The following is a 19,078-nucleotide window of genomic DNA, read 5'->3' as shown; positions in this document are numbered from 1 at the left end:
TATGTTTGTCAACAACATACCTGTGCTCGTGGGTTTCAGCAAAGTGTGAAACGTCTAAGACCTGCATCTCTTCAGGTTTTCATCCAACATCAAACTGACACACCGTGATATAACTGGAAAACTGTTTAAATCGGCGTTAAACCCAACTCTCTCACACACATAATATACGATGAAGGTTTTACAGGACACATGACTCTCTTTCAGTTTTGGTATTCCTGTAGAATACTATCGATTCCATATTCCGGATTAATTTCGTTCTACCGGAAGTAAATCTTCATATTTGTACACCTCTTCACACAAATGTTGCTGGGTTATTTCAAAATCAGAAGAATGTGATAAAAACCATTTGTTTTTTCTACTATGTAGACAATAAATAAACACTCACACAAAGAAATAAGCTGGTTTTATTTCTTGTTATTTACTTCTTTACCTTTTTCTTGGGGATCACATGATTAAGCTTGGCTGTATCAATCGTACCCCGACGACGTAGCGGGACGTTGATCGTGATATTAGCCGTTACCTGCGTGAGCATGGTTTTACGCGGCTTTCAGCAGTAGTCCAGCAATATCACGGCGGGAGACACCAGACACACATATACCCATGTAGGGAATCGTACCCCGGTCTTTAGCGTGACGAGCGAACGCTTTAACCACTAGGCTACCACACCGCCCCTATCAGGCTTTGATGTGATTTGACACGAATCCATTATCTTAGATAAGGGAATAATATTGCTGATTGGCGTAAAATGAAGAATACAACAAATATTTCCTTTCCATCTGGCAATTTACTAATTTCCCAGGAAATAATACAGAGTTATTTCCCGGGCCTTGCCCTATTGTGTGTTCAATGCAACCTACATTTACGAAGGCGGGACACAAATTTACGGTACTGTCCCCTGTCGATGTCGGCGATGTCGGATTGCACACACATCTGTTATCATAGTATCCAGCAACTTGACGCTTTTGTCCCAGTGCCCATTAACTGTGAATCATACAATGCACCAACTCATTGTCAGGTTCCTGTTCTTTGTTCCCTCGGGAAACGTCGTGTTCTTCAGTATTCGTGAAGCTATTTCAACGTTCGCCGTCATTGTTTTGTGAGTTCTTGATACCTTTTTGAAAATAATTTTGCCTAAATTTAAAAATAAAAATCATGGTTCACTAGAAATGCTGTATGTCCTCAAAAGAATGCTTTGTGCAAAACAAATTTTTGTTTGGCTTCTTTTAGATGAGAAAATTCGCCTTTTCGTAATTCTTGCGACAGACAAGGAAAGAAATTATTTTAAAACAACATTTACTCCTTTTTCATCTGGTAATTTATTCATATATTACTAATTATAATTAATAAAATTTATAGTTCCTAACTTTTTTCTGTCCTGTTTTCAATTTACACTTACGTTATGCCTAACAACCGAATTTGAACCTGCATGGTAGAATGTGCACCGTTTGAGTGTGTGAGATTGTTATTTCTATAGTTGGCAGAAAATATCATACCACCAACCAAATGATCTTTAACTACAGGAAAAGTATTATTATATACAGATTCATTACTGCTAGATATATCATATTCAGTACTCGCAAATCATCACTGTCATCTGGGAACTGCGCCAATGATTTCCCCTTTCAAATCACGCATTAAAAAATGCTCACAACATCAAACACTTTTAACTACTGAAACCTGAAAAAAACAGCGATCCGTTGCGACATAAGTTTTCAAAGAACAAACACGCACAGATGACATTTAGGATGAATGAATAATGACGTCATACGGGAGTGATGGCGTTGTATATTTAGCAGGACATACTAATCGATAACGCCGGGGTTATTTATTACCACATTAAAAAAACAACTATCGAGATTAAAGTTGACGTCAGCGATGATAAACTGTCAGGAAAAAGGGGGACTTTATTTCCGATTTTTATAAGAAATGAAGATTACCTTGGTCAACGTCGAGTAATCCGTATATGACATTAAGCAACTTTGTAATTGGAATATCGAAAAAGGTTAATATTAGTTGACCGGTTGCTGGACTACTGGTACGGTATTGAGGAACATTCTTGTTTTTTACCAAAGTATCGATGTACAGAAACCTGACGTACTGTGTTTCACTTATACTGCTGGGCAAAAGAAAGTATACACAAGTTTGTCGGTGATTGTGGCTATTAATGAAACAATGGTGATGTATTTGATACAGATATCAAAGTTGTGTTTTGGACCTTACGTTGTAGTGTATCGGCGAGTGTTTTCATGTCATAGTCAATAGTCATGTTTTAAGAACGTTTGTATTGTTTAGTTGTTTGTTGGTTTGTTGTTAACCACCCGATCCCGTTAGTCGCCTTTTACGACAAGCGTAGTCACCTTTTACGACAAGCGTAGTCACCTTTTACGGCAAGCATGGATTGCTGAAGACCTATTCTTACCCCGGAATCTTCACGGGTTGTATTGTTTAGTGAAATCCAGTTTTCAACTGTATGCTTTCATTAACTCGTGGTTTGTGATCAACGCCACATGGCGTCAGAGCACGATGACATACAATCAGTCAAGACACGGTGGGTGAGGAGTGAGTGAGTGAGTGAGTGAGTGAGTGAGTGTGGGTTTACGCCGTTTCTTGTAAATTTCCGGCAATGTCAAGAAAGGGACACAAAAAACGGACTTTCACACATTGTATCCACGTGGAAAATAAAACCCAGGGGTATTCAGACCCCTAAAACAGACCCACGAAGATCCGAGATTGCCTGGTCCAGACTCGATTATATACAGACAGTTGTCATATAAAGCTGGAATATGGACCAACACACGCTTCTAAAACCAATTCGTATCTAAGCTAAATGAAATAAGAACAGATTTTGAACAAAAGGAAATGGCAAATTCAAAATAAACTCTCACTCGCAATCATTAAATAACTTTTATGAATTTGTCATGTTTGTATCCACGGTACTATATTGAACGATCGGTTGTTTCCGCTTCCGTGTCCCGGGGGCGTTCGTATAACTGTGTGACTGGAGATGGGGGATTCCTCAGCTTCATGTCTTCATGGTTTAAAGTGCGCTTTGTCTTTATGGTGTCTCTATGGTGCACGTTTTGGCTGGAAATATCACATCGGTTTATAGCAGAGAACATTAAGCAAACGACTCGGAAATAGAATCAATATTACCTTCATTCTTTCTCTTTCTCAATATTGATTCATCTGAATTTAAAGCCAACAAATATATATATTGTATTTAAGTAAAAACGTCATTTTTAGGCGTTTGTTTGTTTTTTAACGTCGCACTCAGCAATATTCCAGCGATATGAGGGCGGTCTGTAATAATCGTGTCTGGACCAGACAGTCCAGTGACTGACTTCGTGATCATCGATCTACGCAAATGGAATATGATGACGTCATCAACCAAGTCAGAGACCTGACCACCCGATCCCGTTAATATTCTCTTGCGACGAGCATGGGGATCAACTGATAAATTGAAAAATTCTCAAAGCGCCCTCTTGACCTTTGTTAAAGAAACTATGCACTTGATAATTTACAGTTGTCTAGCAGCCCCTCCAGCATCGTTGTGAAAAGCGTATCACCGTGGAAAGGGATTGTATAGAAACATAAATCAGTTTAATGTCTTAGGGTGGTGCAACTCTGCACAGTGAGTGAGTATACTTTTGCGCCACATTTAGCAATATTTCAGCAATATCACGGCGGGAGAGACCGGAAAATGGGCTTCAGACATTGTACCCATGTGGGAAATCGAACCCGGGTCTTCGGCGTGACGAGCCAACGCTTTAACCACTAGGCTACCCAACAAACCCTGAACTCTGTACAGAGGGCCGTAGACGAGTGGACTACCCATGCCCCCTGCGCTTCACTTAATTCAATAGTGTACATTATATTCCTCTAGATGTGCTTCAAATTGAATAAATGAGTATCAAGAAGATAGGATATATGAAATCTGGGTCAGCAAACCAGTGGTTGACAGCATGAGCAAAGATCCATTCTGCCACGTCACAGGGTCTGGCCATCAATCCAGACGACAAGCATTCTGCCCTGATACTTATTATAACAGGGCATCCCTTCTGGCACTACACTTTTGCAAAATATTGTTCAATACAATTAAAGGTCTGGCACGGCTGACAGTTAAACTTCAAAACAGAGGTGTTCGGCTCCATGTACTCCACACAGGGGAACTCCTGCAGAAAGAATCTGATCGCCGTTAATAGATGGCTCAAAATAGACAAACAACGGAAATGGTAAAACCAGCTTTTGTTTACCAAGAATCTCACATCATGTGTCTTCGGCGATTGATTGTTACAGTGTTGCATGTTTCGACCCCATGTCCGCTTGTCTTTACATAAGTGTAGGGATCGATACAGCTAGACTAGTGAATGGCTCCTGTTCAATTTAGTCTTCCGAAGAATATATACAACGTTGTAAAGAGGTAATATGCAGAGAGTGGGGTAGTGGTCGATGTGAGCGTGACGCTTGGGGCGAGAGCCTCAGTGATGCTCCTTCCCAGCCCTGGAGGGTGGTCGATGTGAGCGTGACGCTTGGGGCGAGAGCCTCAGTGATGCTCCTTCCCAGCCCTGGAGGGTGGTCGATGTGAGCGTGACGCAATGGGCGAGAGCCTCAGTGATGCTCCTTCCCAGCCCTGGAGGGTGGTCGATGTGAGCGTGACGCAATGGGCGAGAGCCTCAGTGATGCTCCTTCCCAGCCCTGGAGGGTGGTCGATGTGAGCGTGACGCTTGGGGCGAGAGCCTCAGTGATGCTCCTTCCCAGCCCTGGAGGGTGGTCGATGTGAGCGTGACGCTTGGGGCGAGAGCCTCAGTGATGCTCCTTCCCAGCCCTGGAGGGTGGTCGATGTGAGCGTGACGCTTGGGGCGAGAGCCTCAGTGATGCTCCTTCCCAGCCCTGGAGGGTGGTCGATGTGAGCGTGACGCTTGGGGCGAGAGCCTCAGTGATGATCCTTCCCAGCCCTGGAGGGTGATCGATGTGAGCGTGACGCAATGGGCGAGATTCTTAGTGAAAAAAACATTAATATATTTGGCGACAAGAAAGTACAATTAATGTACTAAAACAGTAGAAGGCTCCTTCAGCGACAAGTAAACGAGTTAAATATAATACATCAGATGCGATGACAGTAGGCAAGGAAATTACACTGATCTTAATCAGTCAGTCTTTGTGGTGTAATATTGATTTCCCAGAACGTATATTTATGTTCTAAAAAACACTCACATTCGCATTACCATACAACATAACCAATTCTCAAAGAATAAAATATGTACATGTGATGATTAGTAATGTAATTAGATTTTTAATGTTTTTAGGCCACCGTTCCATAATTCTCAAACACTCAATCCCCCAGACGCCTTCACTATAATAAATAAACACTTCTCCCTTAGTCAGCTGTAGTTCCATTCAAACGGAGACCATGAATTGAAAGCATTACGATGTTAATCAAACAAATCCAATGATTTAGGCAAAAGGCTATTCACCAGATCCACTAATAAAATCATGTCGGAAGAGACTCTGATTAACCATCACGCATTCATCCATAATGGTTTCATTTTTTCCCACTTCTGGCTGATTCTGACATGTAATCTACTGTACGCGATGTTTATTCACTTATCATTGATTTGGCGAAATTAAGCCGATTATCTACCGAGTTACATGACGTTTGCAAGAGGTTATATGGTAATGTCGTGTGATGCCTTCTGCAATGTTGAGATCGCTGATCGCTGACGATGCCAGGTAGCCCTGATTATTATTACTTATTTATAAAATCATCGGAGAACTAGGCCGTGGTATTCAGGAATAACAGACGTCGTATTAGAGGAGCAGAGTTGCGTCCCATAGTTGAGCCCCGATTATGACCGATGAATGTGCTCGCGGACACAAACTGCGTCACTTCGGGCTTTCCTCCCACGTGAAGCTGATATAACTGAAATACTGTTGAAAGCGACGTTGAAGCAGGTTCACTCAATTACAAGAATAGGTAAAGCGTTACGTTCTTGAAGCAGAGTTATGCCCCTTATAGTTTAGCCAGGGTCAGCTGTCAGAATTCGAGATATGTCCTGAATGTCCGCGCTCACGGTTTTCACAAGGGCTGTAAGTGTCTTTGGCATGCACCACCCACCATCGGGCTTTTCTCCCACATTAAGCTAACAGGCTTTGATATAACTGAAATACTGTTAAAACCACACCCACTCTTTCACTCTCTTGGTGCGATTTTACCTTCTGTCATATTATAATATAGAGATTTACGAACACATTTTAACCAGGCCGAACCGAAGTTGGAATAAAATTGAGAAATTAGACACAGCACTTAAAACACTTATTTGCAAAAAAACATTACTAAATATGTTTGAGGATGGATCAGGTAAATGTTGGACTATTTATATTTTACACTGCGTTGAGCTGACAATATCCACTGACAGCAATAGCATTAAATCTCACTGAACGTTTCACGTTAAAAGGGTTTATAAATACTTCAATTGAAATTATTGGACGATACGTCTGCTGGCAACGTTGCAATAGGTTATTTAAACTGGTGTCTCAAACATATCGGGCATTAACACAACACTTCCATGACCAAACGCCACCCGCGCATCGAATGGATTTTACATTTGTACAGGGGCGATCGGGTAGCCTAGTGGTTAAAACGTTCGCTCGTCACGCCGAAGATCCGGGTTCGACATGGGTACAATGTGTGAAGCCCATTTCTGGTGTCCCCAGACATATTGCAGGAATATTGCTAAAAGTGGCGTAAAACCATACTCACTACATTTGTACATATGATGGACTGGCCAAGTGAAGGGTCCCGATATGAGAATGTAGATCAGATTCCACCCGTGTGGCTGGGCTGGAAGCATTTACCTCTATGAATGTTTAAAATTATTTATTAGACTAATATTTGTTTCCTGATGTTTTCATGCTTCCTGGTGTTTGCGGTAAAATTCTCTTTTTGAATTACGTCCCTTATAGTTGAGCCAGGATCTGCTGCTAGAGCCTTGACTCGCCTCCTCCCGCTCCTTCATCTTCATGTTTGATGAAGTACAATAATATGTAGCAATATATCAGGTTATCGGCTGCTATGCTGAGTGTTATCGCTCCAGTCTGCATCCTCACACCACACAAGTAGACTGGGGCAGACTAAATACAATATATTTTTCACATATTACCATAAACAAGCAAACAAAGAAAATGGAATTCCAAAATCAAATAAAACATTTTTGAGAAAAATGGCGTCCCGCGGACGTGATTGCTATACATGGCGAATCAAGGCTCTGGCAGTTGATCCTGGCTCAACTATAAGGGAGTTGTAGCATCTTGGTTAAGGCCGTGCTGTTTACATGGCCAAGTACATATGTACCTATATGCTCTTCAATGTTGTATCCACTATGGGGATTCGAGTCAGAATAGGTTATCAGTGCTTTATACTTCGTCTGAAGGGAGGATTTGTTGGCTAGGCTTTGCGAATCGCCTGATGGTGTATATATACGTATCCTGACGGCGTTTGGTGTCAATGGTGCTAACACTATCAACCACTGGCTCAGCTAGCCGATGTTCTTTTTGTGTACATACCGCCCTGATATAGCAGCATTATTGGGATGCTGGCATAAAAATATAACTTAAACAAGGAAATAAACAAACAATGGCAGAATCTATCATCTCAACAGCACGTCTCTTATAATAACATGCACTGAGAAAGAAGTCCAGTGAGTTATACAAACTTAATTAGTAACAGCGGTCAGAAGGCTAGTAAATAGAGAAGCTACTATCCTGCCTGGTAGATTGCACGAAGATGCTGAAGATTAGTATAATATATTTAACTATGTTTCAAGCTCCCGTTAAACACATTTCTTATTGTAAAAACGATACTTTTGATGGTAACGGGAATGTTTGCGATAAAGATATTTATAATGCATTGTCCTACATCGATAGCAACATTTTGTTGTACAGTATTGTATCTAAGGAAGGTAACTTTTTCAATAGCAGAAGTGCCGTGATCGTGTAGAATTTAATCTGTATTTTTTTTACTCCCACGGACCAGCTTATCTCGGCTAATGAGGTTTTCGTATTGTAATAAAAACCTTTGTATCGTGATGCTTCATAGAAAAACAATACTAATAAGATTAATGGGATACTCAACTAAACAAAGAAACATCAAACTTGATATAATATTTCACATCACTGAGCAATTGTTTTTCCAAGGAGATCATGCGCATAAAAATATGTTTGTGTGTGTGTGTTATTAATCACCTCAGCTCTGGAGTTTTGAACAGTGAAATCTACGCACTTTTATTTGATTACTTTGGCATGCCAAATGAGTACTTAATGGTTTCACATGGGTCTGTGGAAAATATAATGTATATAATTCAATATAAATATATACTCCTTCTTTACTGTATTGCACCTGTTACAATTTTACAAACTTCAAACTAAAGTTCCATTTAAATAAAGGATCTATCCTTTCATCAAGCTGTTATGTTACCTTTTCATTTGCTGTTATGTTTGGTAAATCTTCTATTTCAGTTACAATTTGTGTATTTAGACGATTTAGAGTAGAGAAGAAATTAATAAAAACGCTTTTCAAGATACGGACATGGCTGAAATTAAAGTGTCAAATGTTCTTAAAGTGAAACTCAACACTAGTCTCTGAGAAAATGGCATCACAAGTCAGTATCTCGTGCGTTGGCCATGTGCATTGATGACTGCCGTGCAACGTCGATACATGGAATAGATGAGGCGATTGATGAAGGCCATAGGCACTTGAGCCCACACTCTGAGGAACGCCTGACGCAGTTCTGCTGCAGTTGTCGGCCTTGGTCGGACGTCATTCAACCGTCTTGGAATCTCGTCCCAGATTTTAATAGGGCAAGAAATGGGGGAACGAATGTGCATTTCAATTTGCACGGAACCCACGTAGCATCGGGTTAATGGCCGTTCCCGTGACGCATTTGGAAGATCGGTTTTATTGTCATCTGCTTTGTTATTTTATCCTCAAATTTCATTTTTCCGGACAAGGTAATGTTAAATCTTACCCAGATATTTAATGACAACTTTTCATGCAATGTTCTTTTGCGGTTCAGTATACATAATAACGTCATACAAATTAATGGAATGAATTGTGGTAGAAAAGAATTTGTTTATTACCGCGTTTCATGGCAGTGTTTCATACAGCGAGGGCTGGTGGGGAAGCCTAGTGGTTAAAGTGTTCACTTGTCACGCAGTAGACTCGGTTTTACGCCGCTTTAAGCAATATGCCAGCAATATCACGACGGGGGACACCAGAAATGGGCTTCACACATTGTACCCATGTGGGGAATCGAACCCGGGTCTTCGGCGTGACGAGCGAACGCTTTAACCACTAGGCCAACCCCCACCTCCTTTGCCCCCCTTGAACAGGAGTAACCACTCCTTCTGGTATATTTTGTATATTGTTTCATTGGACCAAAGTAGTTCCCTCCTTGGGATTCCAGGTTAGAATTGCCCCCAAGCAGCCAATGTTGGTCGTAAGTGACGAGTTAATGGATCGGGTGGTCAGCCTCGATGACTTGGTTGACACGTGTCATAGTACCCCGACGGCATGGATCGTTGCTCACAATATCAATCACTGGATTGTCTTGTCCAAAGTTGATCATTTAGAGGCCGCCGTCACACAGCTGAACTAATGCTGAGTGCGGCGTAAAACAACAAACAAGAATAAAACAGTCTCTTATACAGACCGGAAACAAAAATATCCAAGCAAGTCTACAATACTTTGGCAAATGTAGATTACTGAAGGTGAAGAGATTCTCTTGACCCCTTCCTATTATATTTGACGTTTTACTTTCAAATTTGTGTTGATTACTTCTGTTCTTGTTTTGTGCGAGTGTACATTTCGACTGAAACATTGTACATGGAATCTCGGATGATTGTTCTAAACAGAAGAAATATTGACCGACCATTTAGCTGTGACTTAGTTGTCTGTAGTACCGACATGTGGATCACTCTTGCTGGTTCCACAGACGGTCCTTGTATAAATAGTCAGCCTGCACCATCTCTTCTGTCAAGTGACATCGATACTTGCCCGACGCTCACTTTAGCATGAACATATGTGATAGCTGTGCAGTTAATCCGTTGTTCATCTTCATATGTCAGTCTGTTATTAAATGTAAGGTTTGTCTTTGTGATGATTGGTCTACACGTTTCGTTTGGAAATATAGTGAGTTAATTACAACACTACAACAAAACTATGTCATATACTATTTAATAGTTTAGCATATGAATATAACCTGTTTTAGTGTCCTATATCAATATACCAACATCTGGTACCTTAATACATATGCCAACAACACGTGCCCTATATGAATATACCAACATCTGGTGCCACATCTGAATTCGAATATACCAACATCTGAAGCCCTATATGAATATGCCAACATCTGGCGCCCTATATGAATATACCAGTATTTGGTGCCGTATATGAATATGCCAACATCTGGTGCCTATATGAATATACCAGCATCCGGTGCCCTATATGAATATACCAACATCTGCTGCCCTATATGAATATACCAGCATCTGCTGCCCTATATGAATATACCAGCATCTGGTGCCCTATATGAATATACCAACATCTGCTGCCCTACATGAATATACCAGAATCTGCTGCCCGATATAAATATACCAACATCTGCTGCCCTATATGAATGAATATACCAACATTTGGTATCCTATATGAATATACCAGTATTTGGTGTCGTATATGAATATATACCAACATTTGGTATCATATATGAATATACCAACATTAGATGCCCCATATGAATGAACTGTAAGTCACGTCAATACGTGAAGCCAATTGCTGGTGCCCCAATTATGCTATTGCTTGAATATTGCTAAAAGCGACCCTCTCACCTATTCTTAAAAATGCATTTTCAACCATATTTGAGAGTTGCGTACCTTGAGCGTGCTGTGATCCTGTAATCGTTATTCGACCAAATTATGATCCTGAGTCTTCCCGGACCATACCCACATATTCTTGGGTTTCAACATAGTCCTATATGTGTAAGTCTTGCATCACTTGATACGCCATGATAGAACTTATGTACTGTTAAAAGCGGCGAAAAACACAACTCACTCACCCAAACATTAATAATTGTGTTCAAGATAACATTGAGGCAGTTATGATCTCTTTTGTAGCCAATGAGAAACTGTTTCCGCATGTACAAACCTCAGCCGAGAGGCCCCGTGGGTTTCTGGGTAAACTAGCATATCTCAGCAGTTTCCCCTGCTTGACATAATAGGATCAGGTAGTCAGACTCGGTGACTCGGTGTCACCGTACCTCGATGGCGTGGATCTTTGCTCATGCTTCTGTGGCCGTCATAAAACTTCCGAGTCCAATGATGGGATTCGAACCACGGACCTTTTGATCCTACATACTCACCCGTCAACAGAAGGCACGTCCCGGACTGCATATTTGAGTACTGAGACTTATTTTGCCCGTAGTTTATATGAACGCGCTCAGTCCCGCTTTGGGTGCCAATGCATCGGTCATAAAATTTTAGAATCCCGCGATTGGATACAAACTTCGGACCTTTTAATCCGACGCCAGACGCCTTGTCCTTGTGGCGAAAGAGGTTTGCCTCGCGCCGACAAGGTCAGAATGTCATCTGTGGGATGACTCCACGCCCTGCTTCACTTTCAATTGTTTGTCTGGTCCATACTCATTTACAGTTCGCCATGATGAAACTGGAATATTGCGGCGTAAAACAACAGTGTCTCACTCATCCCCCATGTGAGATGACGAACGGGGCTGTCCTACTACGAATGGAGTGTAAATATTTTCCTCAATGTTGTTAAAATCAGCGGAGTAAAGACTGAAGCCTTAAAACATATTCCTTCAAATTGTCAGATTTCACTGGATGACTTAAGTAAGGCACACCCTGCGCGTGTTGTCAGAATGGCGAATGCAAAATCACATCACAACTACCTAAATAATACATCGTCAATAAATATGTATTGAATTCTATAACAAAAGGCAAAAAACTCAATATCAAGCATGCTTTAGAGGGTGGGAAATCAATATCGCTTTCGTCATATTCCAATTCATATCCAAACTTGGACACATGTTTGTGGCTGTATCTCTAGAGATTTGGTTATAAAATTGCAGTACTTCTTCATAATGACATTTAATGCTAAGTATAGTCAGCATTTAGGCTGCGACAGTTATTTTTCAATTATGTGTTGCTTAGAGTTGTAATCTGAGTCTTGGAAGTTGAAAATGCGATATGTCAAATTACCATCAACTATGATTTCACTGGGACCAAAGTCCTAATACCGATTAGCCGGGGGAGGTTTCGACAGATATGTGAAATGAAATGAAACTAGAAATGTCAAGTATGACATTTATTAATATTCTATATGCCAAGGGCCAGAGAGAGGTTTCATAGGCACGCCTCCGGAATGTTATAGTATTGTAATGTCATTCGTTCCTTCGCATCCCATTTTCGTTGATCGATGTTCATGATGTCAGTCACTGGATGGCCTAGACTCGATTAATTTCAGACCGCCGTCATATAGCTGGAATATTGCTGAGAGCGGCGTTAAACAACAAACAAACAAATAAACAAACGGAACCCTTGTCAGAATTCCCTCTCTCATTCCTCCGTAGGTACTCCGGGTTAGAACAGGTCTTAGCAATATATGGTTGACACATAAGGTGACGTGGATCGGGTGGTCAGGCTCCATGCCTTACTTGATTGCGTGTCATTGCACCCCGACGGCGTTAAACGTTGCCAATAATACCAATCACTGGTTTGTCTGGTCCAGGCTCAATTATTTACACCCCACCCCTATATATGTGTATATTTAGTTTCTCTAGATCTGTTCCCCAAAAATATGTCAAATTTTTGTTGTGTGCCGTCATTTGTAATATTGCATGATATTTGGTTCCAAAACGGAAGCATGTATTTTACAGTCTGGAGACACTGTCACCAGAAGTGACTGCGTTGTGGGCGAATAACAATCCTGATATGTAAAATAAATGTTATATGAATGTTATATAAATGCCATATAAGTGTTAGATAAATGTTAGATAAATGTTAGATAAATGTTAGATAAATGTTTATGTTGTGATTAACAAGGACACGAGTATGTAATGCCTTGGCGATATGTGAGTGAGTGAGTGAGTTGGGTTTTAACGCCTTTTCTAACATTATTCCAGTTATATCACGGTGTGTCAGCTTAATGTGTGAGGAAAGCCCGAAGTGATGCAGGTCTCAGACGTTTACCACTTCGGCGAAAAAACCTAGAAACATAATCGGGGCGAACCGGGATTTGAACCAACAATCATAGGTTCCTGGCGTGCCCAAGGGACGCAACTCTGAACAGCGAATCGCGGCGCCTTAGACGACTGGTCCACCCGTGCCCCCTGGCGATATTTAACGTTGCATGTTTAACCAATAACCCAGAACATGTATTATCCATAAGCGTTTAAAGATGGAATCGGGACGGTGGAGTAGCCCAGTGGTTAAAGTGTTCGTTCGTCACGACGAAGGCCCGGGTTCCATTCCCCATATGGATGCAATGTGTGAAGCCTATTTCTTGTGTTCCTAGAATATTGCTGGAATATTGCTAAATGCGGCGTAAAACCATACTCACTCACACACTTAAAGATGGAATCACTGAATATTACGATATTATGTACCAACTATCTAAACGTCATTGACCAATAACATTCAAGTGTTTTAGTTACGTGTAAGCTTAGAAAAGATGTGATGTCACGTTTAGCAATATCTCAGCAATATCACGGTCTCTGGCACATTATGAATCGAACCCTGTTTCGGCATAAAGACCACTAAGCTATCTTATCGCATCTTCAAAAAGCCCCCTGTGAGGATTCCGGGTTAGATTAGGTTCTCAGAAACCCACACTTGTCGTACGAGAAGACGCAACGTATCAGGTGTTCCAGTTGGGGATTTGGTTGTGTGCGTGTCATCGTATAACGATGGCGTGAGACAATACTCAGAATATCAATCACTGGGTTATATTGTCCAGATAAAGCTGCAATATTGCTGAGCGCGACGTTAAATACACATACATGATTCATGAAGACACTAACCTTTTTTACACTGTCATCAGATGGCCATCGTCTCTCGCTACCTGACGGCGTTCTTGTGGAGCTTGACAGTAACAACACCTCCCTGTGTTTGCAATTTCCAGATGTCACAAAGGTACATATATTATTTATAGACGCAGTCGGCGGCTAATTGAAGAAAGCAGGCCGACATACCTTGCACTGGGCACCGACAGTAATCTGATTGGGGCCCAACCATGATTGTATTGATAATTAGAGTAATTTCCAGATAAACTGCCGGGCAAAAGAAAATTTACACTTTAAAAATTGGATTTGAAAAGATACAAACGTAATCACATCGTTACTAGGCTGAAAACAGCCACCGAAGCACTGCAAAAACATAACTATGACACCCGTAGCAATAATTCTTCACCATCGAATGTCCATTTACTTATCGAAACTGGAGGAAACTGACAGCAGGAAGTAGGCCACAATATCTGGGAATCACTCTGGACAGTCATCCTATCAGAGTCGCATAGTTGCTTCCCTTTGTTGAACCAGAATCCGATGCTGGTCAGTACGATTCCCAGATTGATATGCAGAGCATGATTTTTGGTTTGTCAGCACCAAACCAGTGCACCTTGTTTCTCCAAAGTCTGTGACCAGTGTTGCTTTGGGTATCCTCCCCCGTTGAGCTGACACCCCGCTGTTCCCGAGATACTGATACACATTACTCATAAAATCAACCAGCGACTTCTAATCTCAATAATATGCCTCACATTAAATGGGATTTTACGACCGTTTCTGTGCGTAAACAAGTGTCGACAGATATTGTCAATATAGTTATTCAAACTTGAGCTTCATCTTGACTTAAACATTTGTATCCCGACGCTCAGTTTAGATCCAAACTTCAAACGAGAAAATGCCCATGCTCTGAATGTGTTTTGAACGTGTTATGAGTAAACCCAGCTGATGAATGGAACCAGAGCATGGCAACCTGTGCAACACAACTGTGTGCAGAGCGGAGTGTATTTGGCAAACAGTCGATGTGTTGCTAACAGACGGATATAATCTCTCAAGCCAGACGTGTCACTTACTTGACAACTCAATACACACTCAGATTTCAGGTTGGATAAAACCACTCTCTTTCTTAGCAGTTATTGATCTTGGCGAAGACGCCTCTCTAAACTGTGATATCAAGACCAAAGGCACGTTTCTACACAATAAAACCATGGCTCAAAAACACGAAGTGGTATGGTTGAAGTTACACCGTACAACGAAACCTCCTTAGTCACAATCTCGCTAGTCCGAACACCCTGCTTTCCGGACAATTACTGCTGGAACGTCGATGTAATTTTACACAAAGGAGACTACTCCATACAAATGTTTCGTTAATCCGGACATTTTTAATCGGGGCGATTGTGCTAACACGTACTATCCGGATTAGTTGGGTAATAAAGGACACTGTTAAAACATAAACACTGTTCTCATGAATATCAGATCTTTTCTTCCAACATGGTACCTCTCTGCGTGAAAAGACGCCAGTTTATCTTCCAGGGAATGGATTTTCAGTTCTGGAAATACCCCATTGAGTCCAACCAGCTTCCGTCAAATGCCAAAATATCAAAACGTATATATCCCTAAATAGCAAAAGGCACCAGAACAGTTTGATACAGTTAGCGATATTATATTTTAAAAGAATGAACTATACTGTCGCTTAGTCAGTCCTGAAAAAACACTGCTACATCCTTTTATTTGTAATATAATTTGATTTAAAACTTTTTTTAAATATTCCCATAATACACAAGTGCTAATGGGTGTCTTAGACATGTTATCGTTGAAAATCAATAAATTTGCTTCTTAGGGCAACAACATGGTAGGGGTCATATGGCTGAAAATTCATTTCTTACCCCAGTCTTCATTGAAATGAGATATTATTTACACAAAATTACTCAGTCTCAGATAACTATTACAAACTGCTGCAAGAATGAGTGATGGTAAAATAGGTATAATCAAATATAACAATAGTTTTCTTTCAATTTTCAGTTCGGTATACTTTCTTGTGCCCCTTTGTGTCTTGTGTCCCTCTTGTGCCCCCCTCGTGCCCCAGTTTCGTGATGGTGAGTGAGTGAGTGAGTGAGTTGTGTTTAACGCCGCTTTTAACAGTATTCCAGTTATATGTGTCAGCTTAATGTGGGAGGAAAGCCCGAAATGATGCAGGTCTGTGAAACCCACGAGCACGGGTATGGTACTAACAATCCTAGAAACATAATCGGGGCGAACCGGGATTCGAGCCCACAATCATAGGTTTCTGGCGTACCCAAGAGACGCAACTCTGCACAGCGAATCGCGGCAACCTAGACGACTGGGCCACCCGTGTCCCCCGTTTCGTGATGGAATATTGAAGCGTTTGTGATGCTCCTTTTGAAACAAACCACAACTGAAATTACGACTTTAAGAATTTAAGTCGTATTCAAATGTTTCCATGGAATGTGCAGAATTCACAACAGTTCTAAATGGCAAATGACACCAGATTGCATCTGATTGATATATATCCATCATTTTAGGAAGAAAAAGACATCAGGTGTTGAGTTATCCTCCTAAAACAAACCACGCCACAACCAAGCCTAATACCAACACAAATTATGTCTATAAAATATCCCTAAATAGCAAACGATACATGTTCAATAGCGGACTGTTTGTGTGCAAAGTTTCACGAAGGAATAAAGACGTTTTACACATCCTCAGGTTAAACGAAATCTGTCCATTGTTCCGCCACTTGGTACAGATATTCATCCAGTCGCTGAAACTTTAACCCAAACAGAAATAAATAATGATACAGTGATACCAACCCGTTTTTCAAGATTAAGAAGTGATTCAGAATGAATGTCAGACATGTGAATCACTCTTCTCTGGTTTACCAGACGGTTTCCCCATAAATACAGTCTTCAATAATATCTCTTCTCATCTATCACGTGACATGGATGCTTACCAACCGCTCGTGTATAAGAAGATGCATTGGATAAGTGTAATTAGTGTATCGCCAAGACGTTTATTAAAAGACAGGTTGTCATTACTTTGTAGACTAGTCAATTCTCATAGGATGTTTCAAGTAACAATAACTGTTACTGTATACTGTGTATATTTATCTACCTGTTTCATCTATCAAAATGACCTGAATGAGTGAGTGGGCTGGGCGTAACGCCGAGTTGAGCAGTGTTTCAGCTAAATCACTGCGTGTCAGCTTAACGCGGGAGGAAAGCCCGAAGTGATGCAGCTTGTAAACAGTTTGGTGAAACCACGAGTATCGGCATCAAGGGGCTACATAAGCATAAGGGTCATAATCAAGTGCAATCTATGAAGGGGACACGGGTAGTCCAGTGGTCTAAGTATATGTGCATAGTCACACTCCTCTTGATCCGTTTGTCGTAGGTTCGAATCCACGATTATAATGTTTCTTTAAGTGACAGCACCATGACTATGTAAATATGTAGTTTTCCATAACTAAGTGAAAAGTGCCTCCAGCCTGCGTCACCCTGGTCTTTCCTTTCAACCCAGTGGGAGTTCTTGTGTTCAACCAATCTGTGTCCTCTCAAGGAAGCAGGTTCACGCGTCACACGACTCGTCACATAAATCAACCAATCAGTGTCTCTTGAAACCGTTCTAGTCTTTCCTTTAAAACCCAGTAGGAATCCTGGGGTCGAATTGGACCCAATTAACCTTTGTCTGCCATAAAAGGCGACTAAGTGAATCGGGTGGCCGGGATCGGAGACTTGGTTGATTGCGTGTCATTGTTTACATACCACTGTCTGTTTATCAACTACTGCTTTGCCTGCAGATTCGATAACATTAAAAAGCTACATTATTTTGTATGACGTTTCATGGAAGCGACCGAAAAACGTTCGCTGGGAAAACGACAAATATTTACACCCCATTTATTATCAATACATTCATGTCTACTGTCTGTATAATACAAGACAATGACTAGAAAGCCACTTATATAACTTCACTAGTTATTATAAGGTTTTGATGATAGCTAGATATGTTAATCTCTCGTTTAAAAATATCCCCAAATAGCATTATTTCATTTTACATCCAACGGATATTGTTAAATAATAGCTGTTTGGCATTAGAAGAGTTTTACATGGCTTCCAGACATATTAATGGAGAAACAGCCATGTTTTTATTTCATAGAGTGTACCTATCAAGGATTCCAGATTATCTGTACTGTGGCCATTGTACTTGTCAGCAAAAATATTTATTTCCTTTGCAGGTCCTAGAGTAATGTATCAAGTATATTGATATAAGATTGAAATTGCTTGACACAGAAGCAATTCTCGCTTGACATTATCTGGTGCAGTCTCCTAAGCTACATTTTATTGTAAGACGTTTCATGGGAAGCTAACATCAAAATGTTGGCTTGGAAAACCACAATTATTGTATCCATAATTGCTTATCACTATGTCGTCCCGGGTTATTACTGTTTTACATGGCTACTGTCTGTATAATACAAGACAATGACTATATAACTTTACTGGTGTCATACAGTTTTGCTGATAACTTGATATATCAATCCCTCGTTAAAAATATCACTAAATGGTATTTCTTTTATTTAACATCCAGCAGATATAATTGTATAATAGCTGTTTGGCTTCACACGAGTTTTACATGGCTTCCAGACATATTAATGGAGAAACAGACATCTATTTACTTCATAGAGTGTACATATCAAGGATTCCAGATTATTTGTACTGTGGCCATTGTACTTGTTATCAAATATAGCATGTGTTCTTTTACAGGACCAAGAGTAAAGTATCAAGTATTTCGATGAGCGGACATAAGATCGAATTTCCTTGACTAGAAGCAACTGTCGCGTGACATTGACACCGTCAGCGAAAACAGCACCACAAGCACGTGTGGAGAATATTGTGCTGGTGATGTATATATATATTCTGCTACTTTGTGTGTGAAATCCATTTCCGGTGACTATGGTGCACAAGGGAGTTCTCGCCTTCGACGGCTTAGATGGTTACTTC

This window comes from Haliotis cracherodii, unplaced genomic scaffold (genome assembly GCF_022045235.1).
Source record: "Haliotis cracherodii isolate W230 unplaced genomic scaffold, xgHalCrac1.p SCAF_2, whole genome shotgun sequence".
Taxonomy (NCBI): Eukaryota; Metazoa; Mollusca; class Gastropoda; order Lepetellida; family Haliotidae; genus Haliotis; species Haliotis cracherodii.
The sequence above is the reverse complement of the archived record's forward strand: the minus strand, read 5'-3'. Positions refer to the sequence as shown.